This window comes from Oncorhynchus mykiss, chromosome 22 (assembly GCF_013265735.2).
Source record: "Oncorhynchus mykiss isolate Arlee chromosome 22, USDA_OmykA_1.1, whole genome shotgun sequence".
NCBI classification, from domain to species: Eukaryota; Metazoa; Chordata; class Actinopteri; order Salmoniformes; family Salmonidae; genus Oncorhynchus; species Oncorhynchus mykiss.
In genome coordinates this window covers 14,624,400-14,639,958 of record NC_048586.1, presented here as the reverse complement: position 1 = coordinate 14,639,958, position 15,559 = coordinate 14,624,400, and the positions used below count along the sequence as shown (strand labels likewise).

At 44.6% G+C, this 15,559-nt stretch overlaps 1 protein-coding gene across 2 annotated transcripts in view; it reads right to left on the bottom strand.

The window, feature by feature from the left end:
* LOC110501445 (obg-like ATPase 1) overlaps positions 1–15,559 on the bottom strand; it is a 75,467-nt gene that overhangs the window by 24,043 nt on the left and 35,865 nt on the right. The window contains exons 3-4 of one of the 2 annotated variants that reach the window (XR_005038793.1): positions 13,000–13,080; positions 11,890–11,988 (exon numbers count right to left, since the gene is read on the bottom strand). The exons of the other annotated variant lie outside the window; for it this stretch is intronic. The gene's annotated coding sequence lies outside the window, so the exon portion shown is untranslated. The remainder of the gene's footprint in view (positions 1–11,889; positions 11,989–12,999; positions 13,081–15,559) is intronic. 2 annotated transcript variants of the gene reach the window in all.

Sequence of the window (15,559 nt, the reverse complement as noted above, 5' to 3'; positions counted from 1 at the left end):
TCACTGCAGTTGATCTAGTAACAGTGTTGTCACCGCAGTTGATCTAGTAACAAGTTGTCACCGCAGTAGATCTAGTAACAAGTTGTCACAGCAGTTGATCTAGTAACACAGTGTTGTCACTGCAGTTGATCTGGTAACACAGTGTTGTCACTGCAGTTGATCTGGTAACATTGTTGTCACTGCAGATTATTTATTAACAGTGTTGTCACTGCAGTTGATCTGGTAACATTGTTGTCACTGCAGTTGATCAAGTAACAGTGTTGTCACTGCAGTTGTACCAGTAACACAGTGTTGTCGCTGCAGTGGATCTAGTAACAATGTTGTCAATGCAGTTGATCTTGTAACAAGTGTTGTCACTGCAGTTGATCTGCTAACATTGTTGTCACTGCAGTTGCTCTAGTAACAGTGTTGTCACTGCAGATGATCTAGTAACTGTGTTGCCACTGCAGTGGATCAAGTAACATTGTTGCCACTGCAGTTGATCTCGTAACACAGTGTTGTCACTGCAGTGGATCTAGTAACAGTGTTGCCACTGCAGTTGATCTAGTAACAGTGTTGTCACTGCAGTGGATCTAGTAACACAGTGTTGCCACTGCAGTGGATCAAGTAACATTATTGCCACTGCAGTTGATCTCGTAACACAGTGTTGTCACTGCAGTGGATCTAGTAACAGTGTTGTCACTGCAGTAGATCTAGTAAAAGTGTTGTCACTGCAGTGGATCTAGTAAAAGTGTTGTCACTGCAGTTGATCTAGTAACAAGTGTTGTCACGACAGTTGATCTAGTAACAGTGTTGTCACTGCAGTGGATCTAGTAACACAGTGTTGTCACTGCAGTAGATCTAGTAAAAGTGTTGTCACTGCAGTGGATCTAGTAAAAGTGTTGTCACTGCAGTGGATCTAGTAAAAGTGTTGTCACTGCAGTTGATCTAGTAACACAGTGTTGTCACTGCAGTTGATCTAGTAACAAGTGTTGTCACTGCAGTTGATCTAGTAACACAGTGTTGTCACTGCAGTTGATCTAGTAACTGTGTTGCCACTGCAGTGGATCTAGTAACAGTGTTGTCACTGCAGTTGATCTGGTACCATTGTTGTCACAGCAGTTGATTAAGTAACAGTGTTGTCACTGCAGTTGATCTAGTAACAGTGTTGTCACCGCAGTTGATTTAGCAACAGTGTTTTCACTGCAGCTAATCTAGTAACTGTGCTGCCATTGCAGTTGATCTAGTAACACAGTGTTGTCACTGCAGTTGATCTAGTAACACAGTGTTGTCACTGCAGTTGATTTAGTAACAGTGTTGTCACTGCAGTTGATTGATTAACAGTTTTGTCACTGCAGTTGCTCAAGTAACACAGTGTTGTCACTGCAGTTGATCTAGTAACACAGTTTGTCACTGCAGTTGCTCTAGTAACAGTGTTGTCACTGCAGATGATCTAGTAACTGTGTTGCCACTGCAGTGGATCAAGTAACATTGTTGCCACTGCAGTTGATCTCGTAACACAGTGTTGTCACTGCAGTTGGTCTAGTAACACAGTGTTGTCACTGCAGTTGGTCTAGTAACACAGTGTTGTCACTGCAGTTGATCTAGTAACACAGTGTTGTCACTGCAGTTGATCTAGTAACACTGTTGTCACTGCAGTTGATGTAGTAACGCAGTGTTGTCACTGCAATTGATGACAACATTGATGCCTTACGGCGAGGATAGCTGTGCTACAAGCCCAGCTTCAGACGCAATCGTTAGGCAATGGTAATTTCAGTGTAGGAAAGGATGAAACAGCGTCTGTGCCCCCAGTAAGTACAGATAGTAACGCTAGCATAAATCCCCTCGCACGGTCCCCGCAGCGGGACAACTTTCTCACGGTTTCTGGAGGGAAATGCTGTAGGAATGCTCAACCGGTGTCGCTCATTCAGCTGACAGAAACTTTCAACCGGGTTTCCCCATTAAGCAACTAGTCGAAGTCAGAGGCAGAGCCTTCTCTTGTCTCTACTCCTCCCGTTACGGGGTCTGAGACGCTGAAGCTTCCCACCATTAGCTCTGACAAATTGAAAACTCTAGTCATTGGCGACTCCATTACCCGCAGTATTAGACTTAAAACGAATCATCCAGCGTTCATACACTGTTTACCAGGGGGCAGGGCTACCGACATTAAGGCTAATCTGAAGATGGTGCTGGCTAAAGCTAAAACTGGCGAGTATAGAGATATTGTTATCCACGTCGGCACCAACGATGTTAGGATGAAACAGTCAGAGATAATCAAGCGCAACATAGCTTCAGCGTGTAAATCAGCTAGAAAGATGTGTCGGCATCGAGTAATTGTCTCTGGCCCCCTCCCAGTTAGGGGGAGTGATGAGCTCTACAGCAGAGTCTCACAACTCAATTCTGCCCCTCCCAAAAGATAGAATTTGTAGATAATTGGCCCTCTTTCTGGGACTCACCCACAAATAGGACCAAGCCTGGCCTGTTGAAGAGTGACGGACTCCATCCTAGCTGGATGGGTGCTCTCATCTTATCTACCAACATAGACAGGGCTCTAACTCCTCTAGCTCCACAATGAAATAGGGTGCAGGCCAGGCAGCAGGCTGTTAGCCAGCCTGCCAGCATAGTGGAGTCTGCCACTAGCACAGTCAGCTCAGTTATCCCCATTGGGACCGTGTCTGTGCCTCGACCTAGGTTGGGCAAAACTAAACATGGCGGTGTTCGTCTTAGCAATCTCACTAGGATAAAGACCTCCTCCATTCCTGTCATTATTGAAAGAGATCATGATCCCTCACATCTCAAAATAGGGCCACTTAATGTTAGATCCCTTACTTCAAAGGCAATTATAGTCAATGAACTAATCACTGATCATAATTTTGATGTGATTGGCCTGACTGAAACATGGCTTAAGCCTGATGAATTTACTGTGTTAAATGAGGCCTCACCTCCTGGCTACACTAGTGACCACATCCCCCATGCATCCCGCAAAGGCGGAGGTGTTGCTAACATTTACGATAGTACATTTAAATTTACAAACAAAAAAAACCCGACGTTTTCGTCTTTTGAGCTTCTAGTCATGAAATCTATGCAGCCTACTCAATCACTTTTTATAGCTACTGTTTACAGGCCTCCTGGGCCATATACAACATTCCTCATTGAGATCCCTGAATCCCTATCGGACCTTGTAGTCATAGCAGATAATATTATAATATTTGGTGACTTTAATATTCACGTGGAAAAGTCCACAGACCCACTCCAAAAGGCTTTCGGATCCATCATCGACTCAGTGGGTTTTGTCCAACATGTCCCTGGACCTCCTCACTGTCACAGTCATACTCTGGACCTAGTTTTGTCCCATGGAATAAATGTTGTGGATCTTAATGTTTATCCTCATAACCCTGGACTATCGGACCACCATTTTATTACGTTTGCAATTCCAACAAATAATCTACTCAGACCCCAACCAAGGAACGTCAAAAGTCGTGCTATAAATTCACAGACAACACAAAGATTCCTTGATGTCCTTCCAGACTCCCTCTATCTACCCAAGGATGTCAGAGGACAAAAATCAGTTAACCACCTAACTGAGGAACTCAATTTAACCTTGCGCAATACCCTAGATGCAGTTTCACCCCTAAAAACTAAAAACATTTCTCATAAGAAACTAGCTCCCTGGTATACAGAAAATACACGAGCTCTGAAGCAAGGTTCCAGAAAATTGGAATGGAAATGGCGCCACACCAAACTGAAAGTCTTCTGACTAGCGTGGAAAGACACTACCGTGCAGTACCGAAGAGCCCTTACTGCTGCTCGATCATCCTATTTTTCCAACTTAATTGAGGAAAATAAGAACAATCCGAAATTCCTTTTTGATACTGTCGCAAAGCTAACTAAAAAGCAGCATTCCCCAAGAGAGGATGGCTTTCACTTCAGCAGTAATAAATTCATGAACTTCTTTGAGGAAAAGCAAATTACGGACTCCTCTTTAAATCTGCGTATTCCCTCAAAGCTCAGTTATCCTGAGTCTGCACAACTCTGCCAGGACCTAGGATCAAGAGAGACAGTCAAGTGTTTTAGTACTATATCTCTTGACATAATGATGAAAATAATCAAGGCCGCAAAACCTTCAAGCTGCATACTGGACCCTATTCCAACTAAACTACTCAAAGAGCTGCTTACTGTGCGTGGCCCTCCTATGTTGAACATAATAAACGGCTCTCTATCCACCGGACGTGCACCAAACTCATTAAAAGTGGCAGTAATAAAGCCTCTCTTGAAAAAGCCAAACCTTGACCCAGAAAATATAAAAAACTATCGGCCTACATCGAATCTTCCATTCCTCTCAAAATGTTTAGAAAAGGCTGTTGCGCAGCAACTCACTGCCTTCCTGAAGACAAACAATGTATACGAAATGCTTCAGTCTGGTTTTAGACCCCATAATAGCACTGAGACTGCACTTGTGAAGGTGGTAAATGACCTTTTAATGGCATCAGACCGAGGCTCTGTCCTTGTGCTCCTAGAACTTAGTGCTGCTTTTGATACCATCGATCACCACGTTCTTTTTGAGAGATTGGAAACCCAAATTGGTCTACACGGACAAGTTCTGGCCTGGTTTAGATCTTATCTGTCGGAAAGATATCAGTTTGTCTCTGTGAATGGTTTGTCCTCTGACAAATCAACTGTAAATGTTGGTGTTCTTTAAGGTTCCGTTTTAGGACCACTATTGTTTTCACTATATATTTTACCTCTTGGGGGATGTCATTCGAAAACATAATGTTAACTTTCACTGCTATGCGGATGACACACAGCTGTGCATTTCAATTAAACATGGTGAAGCCCCAAAATTGCCCTCGCTAGAAGCCTGTGTTTCAGACATAAGGAAGTGGATGGCTGCAAACTTTCTACTTTTAAACTCGGACAAAACAGAGATGCTTGTTCTAGATCCCAAGAAACAAAGAGATCATCTGTTGAATCTGACAATTAATCTTAATGGTTGTACAGTCGTCTCAAATAAAACTGTGAAGGACCTCGGCATTACTCTGGACCCTGATCTCTCTTTTGACGAACATATCAAGACTGTTTCAAGGACAGCTTTTTTCCATCTACGTAACATTGCAAAAATCAGAAACTTTCTGTCCAAAAATGATGCAGAAAAATGTATCCATGCTTTTATTACTTCTAGGTTAGACTACTGCAATGCTCTACTTTCCGGCTACCCGGATAAAGCACTAAATAATCTTCAGTCAGGCTGATTTCAAGGTTTTACTGCTAACCTGCAAAGCATTACATGGGCTTGCTCCTACCTATCCCTCTGATTTGGTCCTGCCGTACATACCTACACGTACGCTACGCGCACAAGACGCAGGCCTCCTAATTGACCCTAGAATTTCTAACTCAAACTCAATCTCGGTCTTCAAGTCTTCACTGAAGACTCATCTCTTCAGTGGGTCATATGATTGAATGTAGTCTGGCCCAGGAGTGTGAAGGTGAACGGAAAGGCTCTGGAGCAACGAACCGCCCTTGCTGTCTCTGCCTGGCCGGTTCCCCTCTTTCCACTGGGATTCTCTGCCTCTAACCCTATTACAGGGGCTGAGTCACTGGCTTACTGATGCTCTTTCATGCCGTCCCTAGGAGGGGTGCGTCACTTGAGTGGGTTGAGTCACTGATGTGATCTTCCTGTCTGGATTGGCGACCCCCCTTGGGTTGTGCAGTGGCGGAAATCTTTGTGGGCTATACTCGGCCTTGTCTCACCTCTAGTGGTGTGGGGGCTGTGTTTTGGCAAAGTGGGTGGGGTTATATCCTTCCTGTTTGGCCCTGTCCGGGGGTATCATCGGATGGGGCCACAGTGTCTCCTGACCCCTCCTGTCTTAGCCTCCAGTATTTATGCTGCAGTAGTTTATGTGTCGGGGGGCTAGTGTCAGTTTGTTATATCTGGAGTACTTCTCCTGTCCTATCCGGTGTCCTGTGTGAATTTAAGTATGCTCTCTTTAATTCTCTCTTTCTTTCTCTCTCTCGGAGGACCTGAGCCCTAGGACCATGCCTCAGGACTACCTGGCATGATGACTCCTTGCTGTCCCCAGGTGGCCGTGCTGCTGCTCCAGTTTCAACTGTTCTGCCTGTGATTATTATTATTTGACCATTTAGCTGTAATCAGCTAAATGGGACCTCTGATCAAGATCTAACCTGAACCGATCTCTCTGGTCAAGATCTAACCTGAACCGATCTCTCTAGTCAAGATCTAACCTGAACTGATCTCTCTGGTCAAGTACATACACAGTTGGCATTGTCCCCATCTTTATCACACAAGGGGGACGTTTTGAGGAACTAGTCGCCGTCTTGTGTGGTCAACGGAGAATAAACGTGTCTGCTTTGTTCCTACGGCCAGGACGGAAGTCTGTGACACTCACCGTCAGGATCTCATTAGTGATAACAACAACAGAACAGAGCTGTCTCTGTCTGCATGTCTGCCTCACCAAACCCCACCAGACCCCCATCAGACCCCACAGACCACAACAAAGACAGCCAGGCTACCCAATGTCTTGTACTTGTCCAACATGGTGAACAACAGTGTGACACAGTGTGTGACGTGTTCAAATCAAATTGTATTTGTCACGTTCACAGTTTCTAGCAGGCACAAAAAGTACAGCTAAATGCTTGTGTTGCAGTACAATAATCAATAATAAAGACAATATGACATAGCGCCACATGCGGCTGGAATTGGGGAGGACCGGCCCATAGTAATGGCTGGAACGGAATGAATGGAACAGTATCAAAAACATCAAACACACGGCTTCCAGGTGTTTGATACCATTCCATTCACTTCGTTCTAGGCATTATTATGAGCCGTCCTCCCCTCAGGAGCCTCCTGTGCCTAGTGAGGGGAGCACAAAGTGGGTGGTGTCTTGGTCATGCATTTGAATGAATAGTATATAATAGGACAGCAGCGTTGACTGTAATTGTGTGTGTGTATGTGTGTATGGGAGTGCTTGTGTGTGTGTGTGTGTGTGTGTGTGTTTGTGTGTAAGGGTTGGATGTTTGGAGATTGCAAATAGTCTCTAAAGTGCAGATGGTCTCTAAGGTGCAAATAGTATCTAAAGTGCAGGTCTGTACAGGGAGACATCTAGCGTGAGCTGTTCAGCAGTCTGATGGCCTGATTTGAGGGCGGTGCCATTTCCGCACCATTCAAGATGCTCTCAATGGTGCAGCTCTCAAACTTCTTGAGGATCTGAGGGTCCGTGACAAATTTCTTCAGTTGCCTGAGGTTGAAGAGGCGATGTTGTTGGTGTGATTGGTTCGTGCCAGGTCCTGTGATGTGCAAGCCGAGGAATTTTAGGCTTTTTCACCCTCTCCACTCTGCAGCCCCATCGATGTCAATATGGGCGTGATGCCCCCCCCCCCCCCCTTTCCTGTAGTACAAGATCAGCTCCTTGGTTTTGCTGACGTTGAAGGAGAAACAGACCAGGGACGGTCAAAAACAAAGCCAAGTGAACTGATCCTGCAGGATTTTATGAGACACCATCTGGTTATGTTTTACTCCTCTCATAGCCTCTCCAGTCGTTCACACTCATTACAAAGCCTAACTGAAGGCTTCCATTAGGAGTTAGTGTGGGCAGCAGGGAACGTCTTTCCTACCATGGGAAAGTGTTTTCAGGATCCCACAGTATACAAGGGGAGAGGGAAGAGGGGAGAGGGGAGAGAAGTAGACGGCTGTACACAGAATGAAAGGGGACCCACTGATCATATATCTTCCACATCGCTTTGAAAGGCAAACCGTGGCCTAGACAGCAGTTCCTAAAAATTTGGATGGAGCCAGTGGTGTTGCACTTACTAACTTTCAATTCTGTTTATGGGAATTATGGTTTGGAGTAGCAGAAGTGGGCTGCTGCCACCGCTTTCATGTGACGATTCTGAAAAGATCACAACGATACTTTCCCTCAGTCAGTTTGTCCAGTGTGCCTCAAAATTGAATGGGGACCAAGACATGCTCGCTTGGCAGTTCACTAACAAATCATCTGACATGAAAGAAAATATACAGTTATCATTACTCTGCAACAAAATAAAACTACAAATAAAGTAAATCCTGAAATCTTAATGAATAGAAGACCTCAACAAAACATGGATGACCAGGTTGTACAAATCGAGGAACAAATTAAGCCCATCCTCTCAGACAGTGAGATCTTAAAACTAAACGTGGCTTAGAACCGCCGCCCTGCTGAGACTCCCTGCAGGGGTACCTTTACTTTAATTGTCAAAGCACCACCTACAGGCCAGCTGGGGTAGTTCACTGAGCAAACATACCTGCTGGTTTCCTTTCCAAACCAGGAGAGAAATGCACAGACACTCAGTAAGAACAAAGTGACATGTCTGGAGACACAGGACATATGCAGACAGACAGCAATACATATACGACCATTCCCCAGACACACACACACACACACACACACACACACACACACACACACACACACACACACACACACTCACCTCTTGTATGTAAAAGCCCCCTGTGAGGAGCCTCAGTGCCTGGCCATTCCTCTCCCCACTCACGGTACTCTCAGAGAGGTCACCCTTTCCAGTTTTCTTAAAGGTCGAAACACCTACTTAAGAGGTCCAATTTACTTTAAAGCACACCCTTCAGCAAAACAGGCTGTCTCTCTAAATGGGACAGCAGTTGTTTTTCTTGCTAAGGACATTGGATTAAATATCTAATAATATCAACTCAAAAGAAAATATTAAAGACCAGGAACTTTTAAATGACCAGCTTGCGCTTTGACAAGTGAAAACACACAAACAGCTGACAAACTACCACATTATCAACCAAGAAGTAATGACCCTCTCTAACACACAAACAGCAGACAAACCACCACATTATCATTGGAGGAGTAATGACCCTCTCTAACACACAAACTATGTGGTACAGACAAAAGTGTTCCGGGCAGCCTATTGACGCCGAAGAAAGAGGAGAAAGCCTCTCGGTAGACTCTTGTAGATGCCATTTCCTATCACGCAATGCCTCTCAGTCATAAACACATGACAAATGCGGCCTTAATCATTTTTTACGAGCGGGGATGTGCAGGAGGCAGCGCATGGCTGGAGGGGAGAGGGGAGCGGCGCGAGCAGCAGGCAGCCTCCGCTCCACAGAGGAGAGGGCCGCGTGGTAAAGGCTCCTCTGGAACATCACTCGGCCAGCCGGCCTTTGATCTCCACACCGCAATTACGCCAACATCCAAATGAGCATGGAGTCGCCTCGGCAACAGACTTCAAACATGCACATGTACACATTCTCATACACACGCACTGCACTGTATGGAATTATACCCACGTGCCCTCCCTTTACAGTAAATGATATACCGTCTCCAGCAGAGAACCTGAGGATGAAAGGAGCCTCTCGTCCCTCTGTGATCCCGCCATTAATGATGGCTTCATGCTAAAGCTAATACTGTTTATTCTTGTTAAAATGGGGTCAGCTTGGTATGTAGTGGTTACACAACCCCGCACTCCAAATAGGGTAATTGTGGTCGAGCAAATTGACGTTTTTTTTTCCCCCTCCCTGGACTACAGTATCGTCTGGTAGGGTTGTTTCCCTACGTTATAGAACATGGAACGATTCTCTGATGTAAACACACACAATTACAACAGCAGGCCTGGGTCTGTCACTCACAAGGCCTTCTGCGTTCGCCACGCTGCCTGACCATTGTGATCAAACACTGACGTTCAAATGGAAAGTGTGCCGTTAAAAAGTATGCTTGTGGCAAAATGATGGAAACATACAACCAACTGAAGAGAGCCTGAAAGTGAATATGTGATTAACAAACATTGAAAATACTGTACTATGTACATGAATACAGTGCTGTACGTTTGCCAAATGGCCTCAGTGTCCTGAACAAAAAAAACTCAACACTGCATTTGCCTTATGCTGTGTTCCTCTTTCTTGTCTTCTCACATTAAAAGCTGCGATTGCAATTTGTCTTGCTGTTTGCTTTGAATAGTCCTTAACCGTATAATCATCTCAACTGTTCTGGGGAAAAACACAGGAGTCTGGCGACAGCCAAATGGCAGTCTGGCGTCTCTAGAGCAGACTGCCTGCTATTAGGGTTGAGAGCAGCATTTAGTGTACATTTAAGGGCAGCCGAATCTACCTGTAATCATCTCCATACAGGTGTAGGCTCCACTCTGGACAAGGGAAGTGACTCATCACTTGTCAAACATAAACACTTTGATGTCTGCATTGTTTCACGCTCAGCCCTCAGGACACCGCCGCACTACCGCTTGCCCATTTGAAAACTCCCCAGATTTATTGCCCTTCTCACAGTTAAAAAAAACAAAACACAGGTAACATGAAATACTTCCTGCCCATGAGTGATGTTCCGCACGTCATGAATCATCTGATTTATGCATTTCTGACGCAACGTTCCCTCCTCCCGCTGTCAGACAGACAGACCTTCTTTCGTGTCAGGAACATTTGAACCAACAGTCATCAGGTAAACAACTTCCCTCCTAATCGAACGCAGCTGCCAAGCAAAAACAGAGAAAAACAAACGCAGAGGCAAAACTGTTTGACACCAAATCCTAGAGGGCAATTGAAAAAGTGTGATACCAATCCACAAGTTACTGGTTATCGACAGTATGTGGCTGTAACGTAGATAAGACAAGTATCCCTTTCACCTGTAATGGATGTTGTCCACTTTGTTATCCCTGCTCTCTATGTCGCCAGATCACAACTCCACTCTCCCAAAGGTGGTCATGTGGAAAAGTCCTCTCTTATCATCCCTCTGGCTGCACTAGCACTCTGCCACAGCCCACAGCTATACAGGTTGGCCCATGTAACTCAGGTGAATGAACGGGACATCGAGCCACTGTTTACCAGACCTAAACAAAAACATTTGGAGACACTCTGACACCATTTCATGTAGACTGAGGTCGCACCTTAGAGTTTATGGGACAGAGATAAGTCAGGCCGGGCTTAAGATGACAAGTCAAATAGTACTATACCCCTGATCACATAAACAACCTTCTGACCTGTTCAATAGGAAGGAAATACATGACAGTAGGTGATATAGCCACACACATTTTTGGGTTGCAGATGTCTCACTTGAATCCCATGTAAAATACGTCTTTGGACATAAAGAGTCAACCCAGTAAGACATTTTTCGATGAAGAGCAAACAACATCTGTAAACGGTGAACTCGTCAGACAAAACCAAACATTTTGAGAAAAACAATTGTAGACATCACACTATTTAAAAGAGAACCCTGCTTATGATTTATTGGCTCTCTTCATATGACGTTAATTACTTTTTGGGTTTCGAGTCTATGAATGTTTATTTTTTTTATGTTGTTGTCATTTGAAGCCTTTACCCTCTTTGATATCACATGGAAAAGAGCATTTTCTGATAGAAAATGAAAACCATATGGTTTTAGAGTAGTTAATGGAGTGCAGAGTTCGGGGGCTGCTTCGGTTTTGCAGGGCTGGCTGTGACTGGAGTGTCAGAGGGGGCTGAGTGCCACCGCCCAAACATGTCCTGTCACAGAGTCACTATCTTATTGCGTGGGAGCCAGTAGAGCAGCGTGGGTACTGCAGTAGTAGACAAGCTTACTCCACAGTGACTGAGGGAGGACTTTAGCATGTGGAGAATGAGGAAGCTTCACCACGGGACTATTAGGAGTACTGTACAGTAGGCCTATCTAACTTCACTGGTAACCAGTGGTGTGTTGGAGTGTAAATGGACGTAATGGCCGTTTACAGACCTTTTTTATTTTGGTCATCCACCTTTTGTGGGGGAAAAACGCGTTGAAAGTATAGGAAGGTGTATGGCGTCCATGGTGTAGGTAAATACACATTTGTAAAAGGGGAATGGTTGTCCATGGTTGTCAAGTCAGTGGGGTTCCACCCTATTTCTGAGCACTTACTTACCATTTGTTCTTTCTTCTGAAGTAGTCTTTCTCTGAGAGGTTAATGAGGTAAATCATTGGCTTGGGATGTCAAAAACAAGTATTTGTTCAACACTTCGATCTGTGTGAGAGAGAGAGAGAGAGAGAGAGGGAGAGAGAGAGAGAGAGAGAGAGAGAGAGAGAGAGTGAGAGAGAGGAAGAGACAAAGAGAGAGAGAAAGAGAGAGAGAGGGGAAGAGAGAAGAGAGAGAGAGAAAGAGAGAGAGAGAGAGAGAGAGAGAGAGAGAGAGAGAAAGAGAGAGAGAGAGAGATAGAGAGAGAGAGGAAGAGAGAGAGAAAAAGAGAGAGAGAGGAAGAGAGAGAGGAAGAGAGAGGGGGGGAGAGAGAGAGGGGGGATAGAGAGAGAGAGGGGGGGGTAGAGAGAGAGAAAGAGAGAGAGAGAGAGAGAGAGAGAGCGAGAGAGAAAGGGAGAGAGAGAGAGAGAGAGAGAGAGAGAGAGAGAGAGAGAGAAAGGGAGAGAGAGAGAGGGGAGAGAGAGAGAGACAGACTGAGAGAGAGAGAGAGAGAGAGAGAGAGATAGAGGGGGATAGAGAGAGAGAGAGAGAGAGAGAGAGAGAGAGAGAGAGGGAGAGGGGGGGATAGAGAGAGAGAGGGAGAGAGAGAGAGAGAGAGAGAGGAAGAGAGAAAGAGAGCGAGAAAGAGAGAGAAAGAGAGCGAGAAAGAGAGAGAGAGAGAGAGAAAGAGAGGAGAGAAAGAGAGAGAGAGAGAGAGAGAGAGAGAGAGAGCGAGAGAGAGAGCGAGAGAGCGAGAGAGAGAGAAGGGTGGGGGGGGGGGGGGGGGGGGGGGTAACTGAGGACCCAAACTTTCCAAAGTAGCCTTTGAGGAGGACGTGGAGTAAAAAAGTGAAGCCAAATCAAATTAGAATCTGGTCTGGACTCTGCAGGGAGCATCTATAAAGCGTTTAGATCAATATCAGGCCGGACAAAGCAACACAGAAATACCCCCCAAAAAGACAGCATGCACATTAAGGGATTTGCATATTAAAGCGTTTTGCTCAAAAGCAGAAGTCTGACATGAAAAGACGAGCCTGATAAATGGCATTAATACATTTGAGTGTGACATCAAAGCCTCACCTCTTTCTCAGTCCAATCGCGACAGTAGCGGACGCGTTTCTTTTCATCCGCTACCCAGTTCTTGATTTTGAGCGTTACGTCCTGTTCGGGATTCAAAGAGAATGAACGAGGAGCCATTAAAGGAGATGAGCAATAATGTAAACCCAGCAGGGTACAGGGTAATTATTTCCTAAATGCACGGTATCCTGATGCCCAAATGAACAATGCCTGCTCATATTGAAACAGGGGAGGCTTTGACATGGGTGGCACGCACAAGCCCCCCCCCCCCCCCCCTTCACCCCCTAGTCTCACTATGTTTTAACCTGCTTGTCACACATATTCGATACACTTGTATTCAATGAAGACCATTCCAATAATAAAAGTACGAGGAGGGGGAAAAAAAGAGAGGGAAAAAAAGAGAGAGAGAAAAAAGGTCAAGCAAGTTCGTTAGAGATACGCGTATGATGTCCACTCCCCTTGGCTCTCTGCAGTGAGCAGTCACATTGAGTTTGCACTAGTCAGGTACTAATTACACACTGTTCCTACTGGAGAAAATATTAGGCTTTTCCAGCAATGTTTGCCACATTCATTACTGAAGCAGTAGTGGGTTGAGACCACAGGCAAGACTGGGCCATAGGATCTGCGAGTGGGAATGGGTGGGAACATGGGAGGGAGGCAGTTATAAAATTTGTAATAAAGAAATTGAGCCTATTATTGTTGTTCTGGCCCCACAGAAATTAGCGGAACACATTCTTTTTGTTCCTGTCTTAACTTAACCTCCCCCTTCATATAAAAACTCCTCCACCTCCTGCAACCCTCCCCCTACCTCCTCTTTCCTCCCCAAACCCTAGCAGCACTTCACAATCACACTCCCCTTTGAAAGAACAGAGGAAAAGCGCCTGTCAGAGCCTCAATTACACAATGGCAGAAAAAGCTCCGCACACTGAACCCCAGCCAGCTGCATTCACTCTCTGCACATCTCTCTCCGCAGGAATTCTAAAGGCCTTTTAGTCAGGCAGCCAGAGTGCGGCCAGCAGGAGAGAGAGCAGGAAGAGCGCCGCACAGTCCGCCCGCGCCAGCCCAAGCCTTCACAGAGAGATTAATCATGTGTGAAATGGAAACAGCAAACGGCCAGTGACACAGGCTGAACCCGCTCCAGGTTTCCCTCATCAGCTCTGGGCCTCCGTACAGCGCTCCTCTAACAGGCAGGTGTTAATAAAAGGCAAATAGGTCCCACAGGGGTCAAACACATACGCCTGCCACCAGGAAACACTGCTGGGGGTCTTAGCTGCTGACTATTATTGTTTGTTAAGGGCGGGGAATTCTGGGATTCAGCTGGGAGGAAAAAAAAAACAGTGAAATATTCTCCTTGTTCAATGTACATCGTGATCTCAAATGGATTTAAGTGACCATAACAAAACTATTGTAATATGAGTTTGAATAGCTTGTTATGTTGCGACATAATGCCTATAGTGTTTTACTATATAAAGACATATTTTCTCGTGGGCCCACAATCAGTCAGTTGAATTCGTGCTGAGCAAATACACGCATGGTTCAATTGGCCAAGTATTCTCCGAAAAAGGCAGAGGACATGGTTTTAATCACTTTTGAACCACCACAAGATATCGTGTCTATTTTGTAACAGGAATAATCAGCTCCAGTTACAAAAACACCTCATGTTTGTCTCAGTACTATCAATATCCAATGCATCTTGCTAGCTATAGAATATTGAGTAACATATTATATATATATATATATATATATTTTTTTTTTGTTGTTGTTGTTGAGAAATGTGTATGATATGTCACACTACAGAAATGTAAAAAAGATCTGTAATTTCAATATGTGTTCATTCAGAATTCAGGAGTATTTTCGAAAGAGAAGGACTGATTGAGGAGCTCTGGTAAAACATGCGGCAGCTACGGAAATTAGTGCTTAATTCTAACTTCTCGATAATTACTCAGTAAGTGCCAAATCTCAGGATGTAATTACTGTTTAAGTTCATGTTAGTTACATGCTATTTACCTGGTTATTTTAATGTACTCCTGGCACTATAAAAGGACGTGATGCTAAACCATTCATTTATTTACATTAGTACCCATTTCCTGCAATCAAATGACCAAATCGCATTCTATTGGCCTCATGCGTAGAATGTTTAATGTTTTGTAATTAATAAACATTCTATTTCAAAAGTTTTTTACAAATGTTTCAGTCTTCTGTGATGTATATAAAAAGTAATATTGGGATGCAACTCTATGCCTGACATGGTACAGGCGTCTTCTTGTTATTAAGCCCATAACCATGTGTGTGAGGTGTATACTTTTGTTTGAAAATAGATTTGTTTAAGACTACCAAGAAACACTCTGTGTGATGCTGACTTAGCCCACCGCAGTAAATGAAGGAGAGTCGTGGAATATAGTGGCAGAGGGTACTGCCTACATACCGAACCCTAAACCTGGACATAAATACAAGAATGAAGGATAATCTCAGTAACACACCTTTTCTTCCCCCCTAAAATCAAACTCAGTTTGAATGTGTCAAATACCACATTCGGCCTGTAAGAAATGCATTATATCCCCTG